The sequence below is a fragment of the Typopeltis vanoorti genome, chromosome 12 (genome assembly GCF_054136105.1).
Source record: "Typopeltis vanoorti isolate ZY-2024b chromosome 12, IOZ_Tvanoo_1.0, whole genome shotgun sequence".
Lineage (NCBI taxonomy): Eukaryota > Metazoa > Arthropoda > Arachnida > Uropygi > Thelyphonidae > Typopeltis > Typopeltis vanoorti.
This window is the reverse complement of record NC_143560.1, coordinates 77,733,175-77,746,207: the sequence shown is the minus strand read 5'-3', so window position 1 is coordinate 77,746,207 and position 13,033 is coordinate 77,733,175. Positions and strand designations below refer to the sequence as shown.

The 13,033-nt window shown below is 39.2% G+C and overlaps 1 protein-coding gene and 1 pseudogene across 1 annotated transcript in view; both read left to right on the top strand.

Moving 5' to 3' along the window:
• Positions 1 to 13,033, top strand: part of LOC150100909 (protein MTSS 1-like) — a 499,461-nt gene that overhangs the window by 72,040 nt on the left and 414,388 nt on the right. The window lies entirely within an intron of this gene.
• LOC150100910 (U2 spliceosomal RNA) lies at positions 937 to 1,100 on the top strand (annotated as a pseudogene).

The following is a 13,033-nucleotide window of genomic DNA, read 5'->3' as shown; positions in this document are numbered from 1 at the left end:
ACAACAGCGAATAACGTGAGAACAAAACTCACGTTAAAATGTCGCCTTCATAAAAAAATAAAGGGGAAAAAATAGCCCTTAAAAATCAAATACAAATCTCAATGTTTCTCAAGCAAACTAAAAAAATAAAATAAAATGTAGAGTACTCAGCAGGATAGTTTGCAAACTATCACAGCTCCATTAAAAGCTCTTCAGGCATTGGGTAAAGTCGTCTCTTGTAATTTTATTTATCCGCTTAAAGTGTTCTGATTAAAATTATTTTATACCAAACATGTATTTAATTTAAAATTATATTATAAATAATTTTCTAATCACCATAGAAAGTGGGTTAAGGGAAAATTAGTTATTTTGTTCTGTGAGTGTTCGACCTCCCGCCATGATTCTTCGGGTTTGGATGCTTTGGAAGTAATATTAACTTCGCTAGAGTAGTTAAATAACGCATCAAGATGTTAACCTAAAACAGTACCAAAATATAGCTTGGTTTCCTCATAATTTAGCGTGCTACATTGTGTTAAAAATTTTCTTTCTAGGTAAGTAACTTTACGAAATGGTTTTGTAAGGCCTTGGATAAACTTTTTTGGATAAACTTGGATAAACTACTCGAACCTTTTTTTTCTCCCAAGAAAGGTTATTTGTAAACCTATAGTGCATTTTGTACCGTGGGCTGGCTGGGAATCCCCCCCCCCCCTATTTTATCAGTTATATGTACAGTAATCCCTCAATTAGTGCGTCATTTTTTTTTCTATACCCAAATTCGATTAGTGCGCCTATTTACATCTTAAAAATAAATGTTACAGATTTTAAAAATTTTCTATCTATACATTTTTATGGCTAACTATTTTAAAAAAATCACTCACCAGAATGAAATAATTTAGTTACCGATTTAAAATTACAAAGTTATTTTTAATGGCATACTACGCTACTTCCATGTTCACTATCGCATCTCGGCCTTTTGGCTAAGATCAAAGTGTAGTATCACACTATGTATACTATGTTACAGAAGTGTCGAAGGGTCTCGAATTTATGTCGTCTGCTATTACGGCCACAGATTCGAGACCCTTCGACACTTCTGCGTATGTCACAAAAAAGAGAATCCATTCCGATAATAGGGTAATCAATCCGTCTTCTCGAATGAGTTGTTTATTATTACACGTCGGAAAATTAACTTCTCTTTTGAAAAAGACTCTCGGAGCGGATCAGTCGTGAAGTTTACATTTATACGGTTGTGGATTTTCTTCTCGGTAGAACGTGTTAATCAAATATGAGAAACTTTGGTTTTGTAGTGTAGCAGCTAGATTAACTAGCAGAGACGTGATTAAAGTTATTAAATTACGGATTATACTGTATTTAAGAACAGCAGCAAAGGTAAGTGGACTGTAATTGCAACGAGGGCGATTCATTAGGCCTAACAGCCGTTAGAATCGCCATTTTAGCATATCTATTTCAGATCCATATACTTGCAGGATTTACTTGCGTTTATACGCAAATCGTTAATGATGAATGTGTTAGATTTGGACGCCCTCACAGATTCTCTGGATGAAGAGCCATCGCTTGTTCTTGTAAATAAACTTCAAAGGAAGTTTAAGCTCAAATGGCCATCAAACATGATAGATCCTGACATAATTATAGACTCTCTAGATAAAGGACTGGCTTTCAGCTTCATAAAGAACTCCTTAAAAAGTTCGAGCTTGAATGGCCCGGCTTCCTAAATTTTTACTCTTTACCCGAGACTGATGAAGATCAAAATGAAGACGCTCCTCAAATGGAGGAAAACTTAAATCTTGTAATCTTGGACTCTACTCATTCAGATTAAGGAAAGAGGCACGCGCTCACAAAAAACGCAACTCTCGCCTCGGAGTCAGCAAACGAAAATGGCATGGATGAAGATGCCCCCCAACACAGATTCCTCTGCCTCCACCAATGAAAAGGTGCCTCCAGTCATTCTTAGGGAAAAGCAGAGATGGACAGCCTTAAGAACCACCATGGCCAACTTGCAGATAAATTACTCCACTGCCAAGAACACAGAGGAGGGCATCAAAATTCAGCCCACTATGACTGAACTGACTATAGAAATTTAACCAAGGAGTTGGATATGAGAGGTATACAGTACCATACCTTCACACTTACCTCGGAGAAAAATTTAAAAGTGGTACTCTGAGGAGTATTTGAAGACATTGAAACAGCTGAAATAGCTGCTGACCTCAACATGCAAGATCTGCCTCCCATAAAAGTCAGCAGAATGTACAGATCAAACAAGACCCCTATACCTCTGGTATTGGTGGAAATACACAATATCTATAAAAAATATAACTTGAAGACAATCTGTGGGCTTAAGGTCTCACCGGAGTCACTTAGGAAGAGGGCCTCTTCTAGGCAGTGCCATAGATGCCAAAAATTTGGTCATGCCCAGAAGTTGTGCAAAGCTCAATACAGATGCTTAAAATGTGGTGACACCAACCCCACACATACCTGCTCCAAGCCAAAAACCACCTCAGCTAAGTGCGCTAATTGTGGTGGCCCCCACCCTGCAAATTACAGAAGGTGCATTTGCCACCCAAAAAAGGTAAACTGAGTTAACAGTCAATCTACCTCACTAGCAGAAACGAGAGCCCCTGAAGCTCAAGTTCATCAGGCTCCTATTAGTTTGAACAAGATGACAGGTGTTCACCCACCATCAACTGAGCCCCCCCCCCCAGAAAATAAATCTTCAACACTAAACAAGAACATATGCTGACGTGGCCCGCCCCAAAAAAGCAGTTCATGACCAGAATATGCCAAATCCACATTCAAATATAACAGCCATCATCACCTCTTCTCTTGTAAATATGTTACAGGATTTCAGTAATGCAAATCCATCACTAAGCACTACAAAAAGTTTCTTTTAGCAAACACAGTCCATTTTATCTGCACTTTCCAATAGGAAAAAATTTACCCCAGATTCTCTAATGATTATTGCATGGAATGCCAACGGCCTTAAAAATAAAATGCAAGAAGTGCAGGAATTCAATGACAGATATAATCCGGATATATTATTAATTAATGAGACTCATCTGAGACCTGCTGACAATCCTAAATTCAAAGGATATCAACTCTACAGGAATGATAGGCTGGATTACAGAGGTGGTGGTACAGCCATCATCAAAAATTACATTAACCATCATGCTGTAGCCATTCCTACAACCACTAATCTCAAAGTCACAGGTATCAATGTCATCACAAACTCTGTCAGAAACATAAAAATCTAAAACATAAAAATAGCGTTATGCTGCTTATAACCCACGATCAAAAACATTGCTGACCACAGATCTGGATGCTATCCTCGGCGTTAAACTACCAGTTATTATTGCCGGAGATTTAAACGCAAAACATCACGCCTGGAACAGTTGGTCTATAAATAGGAATGGCTGCATCCTCTTTAACTACACAAGCTCAAATTGCGCAACTGCGGCTGGCACCTCGGTGCCACCTCACCACAGTCCCACTGGCTCATCCGATGTCTTGGATATAGCTGTTCTTCAGAATGTCAACCTTCAGTACACCCTGGAATCATTGAATGAATTATCATCAGACCACAATTCTATTCTGCTCCAACTGGGTTATCAGAGGGGACTTCCCACTTCGCCTCACACCTTCATTCCCTGGGAAAAACTATCCAAAATGCTTCCAAACTACATTGATCCCATCCCTCATATTAATTCCAAGGAAGAAATTGATTCTGCAGTCAATAAACTTAATGATCAAATCAACACAGCCTTAGCATCTATCACCTCAAATTCAATTGCTTTCAAGCCTAAACGACTACCAGATGACATAATGAACTTAATCAGGGGAAAACAAAGCAAGAAAAAGATACCACAACACCAGATCACCCCAAGACAAAAAATATCTCAACAAAATGAACAGTGCAGTGAGAGATACACTTAAAGTCCACAGAAACAAACTATGGGAAGACAAATTTGCCTCCATATCACCTGGTGATCAAACCGTTTGGAAGTTCCTGAGAAACATCAAAAACGACTCTTCCTCTTCTCAAATATGACCTGAACATTGTTTACACAGATACAGAAAAAGCCGAAACTATAGCTAAAAATTTAGAAAAACAGTGTAGCCCTTCATACAATTATCTAAATTTCAATCATATTTACAAAGTCCACCGCCACGTCAGACACGTGTTAAAAGGCCTGCTACCTGTACCAGCCAACTCACACCTACTTCCCCAGCTGAAATTTATGACATTATAAAGAACTTAAAGAATAAAAAAGCTCCAGGGCCTGATGGCATATCCAACAAAGTTATTAAACTGCTACCCCGAAAGGCCATCGTATATTTTACCACAATAATAAATGCTATGTTCAGGTTTAAGTACTTTCCCTCTACATGGAAGTTGGCAGACGTAGTTCCTATATACAAGCGTGGCAAGGATCCTCAGCAGCCTCAAAGTCATCGTCCCATAAATCTGATTTCTAATTTGGGCAGAATAGTAGAAAAAGCTATCCTTTCCAGAATTCAGCTTTCAGTAAAAAAATTAAACATCCTTCTGAATAGTTTGGTTTTCGCCAATTTCACAGTACCATCCAACAAATTCATAGACTAATCGAATTCATTATCACAAGTTACAATTGGCACTAATACACCAGAGCAGTTTTTCTTGACTTAGAAAAAGGCGTTCGACAAATTATGGCACTTTGGACTACTATATAAGTTGATTTTAGCTGGCATTCCATTAGATCTAATCCAAATTATAAAGTCATTTCTTAGTGACAGACGAATGCAAGTCAAACTAAATGATATATCTACCCAGCGAACGCATCTTGGCAGGAGTTCCTCAAGGGTCCCCACTGGCACCGATACTTTTCACGATTTACATGGCAGACATTCCGCACAATCCAACGTCATCCATCATTGCCCTATACGCAGACGACACAGCTATAATGACCAGATCTATTAAACCGCACCTTGTCACCAAGAAACGGCAAGAAAACCTGCAGAGATTAGAGCATTGGTTCTCGGAATGGAGATTGCAAGTAAACCCTCAGAAGAGTATCGCCATGCTCTTCACAAAAAACTCAATATCTCCCAAAGATGACATCTTCCTATTTAATACAAAGATTCCCTGGAAAGCAGAAGCCAAATATCTGGGTGTACTGCTGGACAGAAACCTAACCTTCAGTTCACATATAAAAGCCTCATGTACAAAAGCATAAAGAGTCATTGCACAGCTTTACCCTCTTATCAATAGGATTAGCAAGCTGGATACCAAAATAAAACTGCTCCTTTATCAGTTGATGATTTGACCCATTATTACTCATGCGTCCCCAGCCTGGAGCCACACCTCAAGTACAAATATCCTCAAACTACAGAGAGTGCAAAACAAATGTCTCCGCATGATCTTAAACGCACCATGGTATATCAGAAATGTCCAACTTCACCGGGATACAAATATCCCCTACATCTACTCTTTCCTGCAGTCTTCAGCAGTAAAGTTCTCAGCATCCTCTTCACATCCAAATGAATTAGTGCAACAAGCAGCAAATTAAGATGAAACAGACTTCTCAAAATATAGGAGACCCTAGGCCATCCTACTTCCAAATGAAGATCTTTAAATCGCACCCACTCAGGCAGAGCACTTAGCTCATAAACATTTCCTCACACAGCAATCTTATCAGATAGCAGGGATTATAAAAGCATTTTGCTTCACCCTTATAGTCAGCAACGTCTTGTGTAACTTCTCTTTTATGATCATTGCAGTTTTTAAAGTGGTAACTGTTTTGCTTGTATAACAGTTGGGAAATTTTATCTATAAAGCACGTGATTTCGCGTGTTGGCGACCAATTCGTACATCGCCTTATTTCTTTCTCCTCTTCAATGATAACATCCAAGAGTTAGTTAAATCTCATTCTGAAGAATTGAGCGATTCTGTCCTGCTAAATTTAGGTGCACAGCGAGAATATCCCGAAGACTATGAAGAAAATATATCCACTGATAGTCAGCCAAAAGAGATTTCACAGAACCAATTTGAAAATACTTTTCGTACAATCTAAGTTTTTAAGCAGCAATGCTTGGAGGCTGACCCTGATGAAGAGAGAAGCAGTAAAATTTGCAAAAGTATAGAAGAGGCAGTAGGGCCATACCGTCGGTTGTATGAAAAAAAAGAAACAAAATGCCCGCCAAACTACGTTAGCTCAATTCTTTGTTAAGAAATAGAATAATAAAATTTATATTCTGAATGTTTTATTGTCTTTCAGCTTCATGGTTTTCCTTTAATGAAAACCTAGGAAAACCATGAAGTCTTTCAGCTTCATGGTTTTCCTAGGCCCTGAGACATACCTTAATTCTTTTATAAAAAAAAGTAAGGTTTAAAAAAGAAATCTGAGGAACGAATTATACATTTTCCCATAGGTTACTATATTCGATTAGTGCGTTTTCGATTAATGCGCCTGTTTTAAAGAACGCATTAGGCGCACTAATCGAGAGATTGCTGTATTCATTTATTTTTTTACATAGTCCGGAAGCCCTGTTCTAGAGACCAAACATGAACTTTTTCAAGCCACTTCAGGCCCTGAATAAGCGGGGGGAGAGGGCACGCATTCATGCCCACGACGGGATTCGAGCCCGCAGCCTGTTGGTTGGAGGCAGGTGTGCTAATCACTCGGCCAACCAGGCCGGCAGAAGATATTACTTCTTTCTCCATGTGTAGGCAAGTGTACTTACACATGGTATCAGCCAATATATATATATACACACACACACACACAAAAAAAAAAAAAAAAAATCAGTGCATTGCTTATTTAGACTGAGCCATACGAAAATACGTAGTCCAGATAGGTTTTGAGTGCTCATTTGGCATACAGAACAAATGCCATCATCCCATAATAATTTTAGTTATCTTGTATATGTAGGTTGTAGTATGGAGCAATTGTTTTTCCATTCTCATTTTCACATTGCTATACTTTACGGTCTTGTATCGCAGTCACCTAAGAACGCTTGGGTGTCATATGACAGTAACTGCTTACTTGATAATGGATTGACACTATAGTCTTTGTTTCAGTGATTTCACTAAGATTACAATAACCCCCCTTGACACCATTTTCATAGTATACAGTATCTTATTTCGAATGTGACTATCTTTAGAACTCTCGAAATAAAACTTATTCTGTTGCAATGATATTTTTGTAGTTCTGTATAGCTTGTTTAAGGAAGTTATGCATCGTAGACTGCCTTAACGACTAGCGATTAGGAAGTTACGGCGAACTTTCCTGATTGCGGAGTCATTCACTGCAATCCCCCCCCCCTTCTTTTCCCTCAAGGTAGCTCTGCTATACTAGCGATTTTGCATTTCGTGGCATTTGAAACCTATAAAGATTATGGTAGATCGTATCTCTATTTCATATACCACGCTTTAATAGAGGTGTACGTGGGGCGAAAACCTACGGTTCGTTGTTCGCTCATTGCTTGATAGCCGACCAGAATGTTGCATCAGAAAGTACCTCAAGGTGTCTTAATATCCTCTCAGGTAATGTTGCTATATACGAAAGGGGAAAAAAATTATCACACTTAAAAAACGCGCAGCTACTAATTTGCGAAGGCCGCCAAAAATCTGGGCTACGCTTCTGATTGCCATTATCCCCGAGTAATCGCCTCATTAATTTGAAAAAGTGTCATTGGCTTAACTACAAATTTTCGTCCCTTAATTCCATATATTTTCCTCCGAACAATAAGAAATGAGCTTCATAACTTCAGTAGTCTCCTCGTCACTATTTTCGCCAGGTTCATCTAAATTCATTATGAAACACCTGCTTATACGCTTTGAGCTAACTTATAAACTTCAATTAAATCTCATATTCGACTCCTGTTAGGTAAAAACCATATCTGGACTAATTAACCGAATCTCATAACTGTCAGGATAGATACGATCACCTCACTCGCATAGCGAAACTTTTGAATACCTTCATTTCCCTTTGATTCCAATTAAAAATCTAGGTTATAAAGTTGAGCCATAATCTGCTGATCAGACTGGTACAAAAACTTATATTGCCTACAAGTAAAGCCTCTTTTAATTAAACTTAGTCTGCAAAGCTGAACTAATTTTCTTACCAATATTGATTCCTGAACTTATATTTCCTCTCAAAAAATATCCTAATCCGCGATTAATTTCCGTAATTCACTAACTCTTTCAAAAGCTGGATCAATCAACTTTTTTTATCCAACCGTCTTCTTACCAAATCGCATCTACTTGCATTAATTTCATCTTCACATTAAAATTTAAATCCCATTTTCCTTTCCATTCTTTCAATCTTTTAAGATAATCCTGAGGTCATCGAAACAATTGGCTACTCTTTCCAGCTTCACATATAATCCAAGAATTTTTTTTATGCGACATCTACTCATGAAAGGTTGTAAACCTACTGTGTATTAATAGCATGGGAGCGTTAATGGTTGTTTTTTCTTATTAATTTTATATATATTTTGTATTCTATTTATATATTTTTTACGTAATCCGAAATTTTTTCAAGCCATTTCAGGCTTCCAATAAACGTGGAGTTGATCTCACAAGGGGAGATGAAATTTACCTCCTACCTAAAGATAATCACAAAGCATCTGTGAGCATGGCATGATTCCAATCCCAGCCTGTTTTTGACGAGCGGATAAACTAATTGCTCGGCAACGAGGCTGCAGTGATTTGAAACCCAAATCACTGAATATATTAAATGACAAAGGCCCTAATGTCGAACTCTGGGGGACGTCGCTCATAACTGCCTGGCTTTAAACACTAAAGAATCTGGTATGCTGTGTGCACCTCGTAACCAATATCTTGCTATCTTACTCAGTAAACATCCATACTCCTTTCGTAATTGTTATTCAGTAGGTTCTTATATGAAATACTATCATACACATACCGACCACTGAGTTATAAACTTTGCAGAAATCAGTGGTTTCTGTATATATATGCATTCCTCTTCAATTCCCTGCGCATAGTTTGGTGAGATATGGGCCAGGAACAGTATTCATTAAATGCTTCGGTCAGTTGCTGCACAAGGAATGTTTGTCCTTACAAGCCTTCTAGAAGATGACATAGGACCATAGTTACCCTCTTAGACAAGCAACGTGGTTTATTTTTTCACTGGTTAACACCTGGGATATCTCACTGTCTGAGAAACCAGATGAGCATCCAATAAGCCCTTTATGGAACTGCGAAATATCTTTTGTTTTTCCCATTGTGATCAACAAGTTGACGATTACTGACCAGTAGCATTCGTAAATAGTTGCCTACAATATGTGGTGACGCACGTGACCAAGTATTTTGCATATACGCAACGTAAGTGACGTTTATGTAGGTTTTTAATTCAGTAGCTGGTGCCTGTGTGTCTGTACACTGGTGTCCAAAACCTAAGAACAAACACTATTTCTGAAGATTACAACCGCAAATTCAGACGAATCACCTTGTGGCAATTTGTATAACTATCTCTAATTGGCTACCGATGGAGATTGAACTTCCCCCTCAGTTTCCAAAAGTTAGGGTGAAAACGGCCTCGCCTACTCCCTATATTTGAATAAAAGGTGTTGGCTAATTTTTTTTTGTAATTTATAATTTTTTTTTTTTTGTAACTTAATTTATATCCATATTTGGCTGTAGTCATGAAAAGTTTTTCATATACAGGTAAAAATGTAGTTCATCCTTAGCTTTTGGACACCAGTATGTGTATGCACATGTACATACACTCCTGCCTCTAACTCTGGTCATTTTTTGCATTTCATCTTTTCTATAGATATTTCTGAATACTGTTCAGCAGAAAAATCCAGTCCACGCTAGGTTGATTCCTGTGATTAGTGGTTTTTGGGCAGTTATATGTGTATTTTATAAATATTTTTCTGGCAAATGTTCATGTGAAATACGAGCAGCATCGTGGCATCAATAATTCCCCCAGTCAGTACTAAGTTCGTTGGAACACGTACAGCTGCCTCACAACATCCCTTCACAGTCCACCGTGAAACCCACAAAACAAGTTTCTTTTTCTCCTCCTCCATCCCTTCTACTGCTGTATTGTGGAATAGTTTCCCCTTCCCCTCTCCCAAAAGCAAGTTTCTCCTTCCCAATCTATTACGCATACACGGTACCAATTTAGTATATGTTGATTAACCAACTTCTCGCGTGTATGGACTAAAAAATAAAAATGCAACTTGCCATTCCGCATTGCATTTCCTAAGGACGAGTATTTTATGTCTTGAGTTTCCGAGAGATACCCCCCCCCACCCTCGTATGAAACCGGCTAACTCATCTCTGATTAACAAACCCTGATAAAGGCTCTTTGCGTCATAGACTATTCGAACCCATGTCTATCTAAATAAAAGGCTCCAACGAAACCAATTGAGCTACGGAGACTTAGCAGCAAATATCTTTAGAAAATACATCTGTCATTTCTTCCATTTTGTTTAATCTGCAGTAACTTGAGAAACGACTGCCCAGCATCCTTTTACAGTTATTTGCCAACCCACCAATCCTGCTAATTCCATTTATCTTTCATTCCATCTATATCTCTTTTTCCTGGAACATCCTTTCTGAAGTATACCTGACATGTCATTATATAGCACGTTATTCGGTAGGTTCTCATGTGAAACCCTATCAAAGGCTTTTTCTGAAGTCCAAATAAATCACATAATATTCATTACTGTGGTTTATCTCTCACTCAACCCCCCCCCCTTCCAGTGTGTGTGTGTGTGTGTATATATATATATATATCGATAGAAACAATGAGGTAATTAAACTACTGTAATGGATATGATTTATTTTCACTCCAGCACCAAAAACTTATGATAATGGTTCACATAAGAACCTTATATATACAGGGTGGTTCAAAATTCCACGTACAAACTTTGAGGGGAGGCAGAGAACATCAAAATCAACCATATTCACGTAGGAAAGCATGACCGGAAACACCACTGGAAGGTACTAACAGAGGACACAAAGATACAGAAATAACACAAGGTAGTGTTATAATAACAGTAAGTTGTGTTAAAAAATTTATTAGGCGTAACTGAACAGTTCAATAGTATATAGTTGGATACATAATATGGTTTCAAATCACGTGCTCAAAAGTTACGACCATTAGCAGTGAATGCCTGACACCGACGATGCATTGATTGCAGTACATTTTCGAAAATACCTGGAGTTTCCTGGATATTAGCATGGACCGCGTGGCGATTCTTGCCACGTGATCCATGTCAGAGGCAACAGGCGTTTCGTACACCATGGCTTTAAGGGTTCCCCACAGATAGAAATCAATGCTCGATAAATCAGGTGAGCGGGGGGGGGGAGAATGCGACGGGTCCACCACGCCCAATCCACCGAGACCCAAAGGACCTGTCTAAATACTGACGCACAGAAATGTCAAAATGGGCTGGAGCCGCGTCATGTTGGAACCACATCTGCCGACGCACAGTCATTGGAACGTTGTTCAGTAAATCCAGCAGAACTTCTTCCAGAAAGATCCGATATTTCTGGGAGTCCAGTCAGGGTGGTAACAGGTATATGACGACTAAATAGTCAGCGACGATACCTGCCCATACCTTAATGACGAAGCGTTGTTGTACAGCGTGTGGGTTCTCTTGAGCCCACACATGAGCATTGTAGTGATTGAAAACCCCTTCGCGAGTAAATGAAGTTTCATCCGTGAATCCGGGTCTACGGCGCTTTTCTACAGAAACCACTGCGCGAATTCCACAAGTCGAGGATAATCATCAGCCATCAGGAACTGGACCTGTTGCAGATGAAATGAATGCAAGGACTCAGAGTGCAATATGCGCAATACACTGGATCGAGATAGTTCTATAGCAGAGGCAACGGCACGTGTGCTTGTCTCTGGATTATTGTCCGTTGCATGCAATACCTTCACTTCATGGCGGGATTTCGTGTCGATCGTTTGAACGACAGGAAATGCGCAAACATTTGGTGATGCGGTACACATCTGTTTAGGTACTTTTTGCTATACAATAGTACAGCTTTGGATGCCATAGTATTTCTAGGCACACGTTCATGCGGGCATGATTTCGTGGAAGCCAAAGTTGTATAATAAGGTCAGTGAACATTACTATAGCATTCAGAACGCCTTCAGTTGTCTGCAATACTTTCGCAAGTTAATTTATAGCTGTTGTCTCTCTTGTAATGTGTGTATATATATATATATATATTTTTTTTTTTTTTTTTTTTCATGTTATGCACCAGATGAAGTTTTCTAAGAAAACGAAACTCAAATAATGAATAGTATTTTTCTATTTTCGTATCTCTCTGCTTCTAGTCATTAAAATTTATTTAATTATGTCATATAGCCGAGTAAATCCGTTGCATCAAATATATACACTGCTTGGAAAGAAGTCAACAGATGCCATAGTGAGGAACAAACAGCCATATCGTCCACCTTAATAAGATATAGGACCTCCTTTTGCTGCGATGACTGCAGCAATTCTGCAGGGCATACCTTCCATAAGCGTACGATATCAACGGGAATTTTGGACCATTCTTCCTTCAGGCATGTTGAGCCCTGGGCTGTGGTGGGACGGACGTCCCTTGACCTCAACCGACGCTCCGGTTCATCCCACAGATGTTCACTAGGGTTGAGATCAGGGCTCTGTGGAGGCCAATCAGATGTGGTGACGTTCACGTCCACACCTGGCTACTGCTGTAATCTATGCAGTTATGGCAGTAGCCATGTGACACGGTATATTGTCTTGCTGAAAGACACAATGTTCAAATATCTGTCGCAGTTCAATGTTCGCAGTATCAAACGGAGATCCAGGTGCAAACTAGGAAAAAACAGGACCATACATCACGCCGACATGTCCGAATTTCATCCTTGGGGTTACACACTCTGGTAAGAGACGTTCATTGGGCATCGGCCACACCCGTCTATCTGCTCGTAGAGGGTATGGCGTTATCCGTCGCTCCATAACACATCTTTCAGAGCTGTGTTATGGAGCCGTTTTTAGTGGTGCAAAGCGTGTACACACTCTTTGCACCACTGAAGACGACGTTGCATGT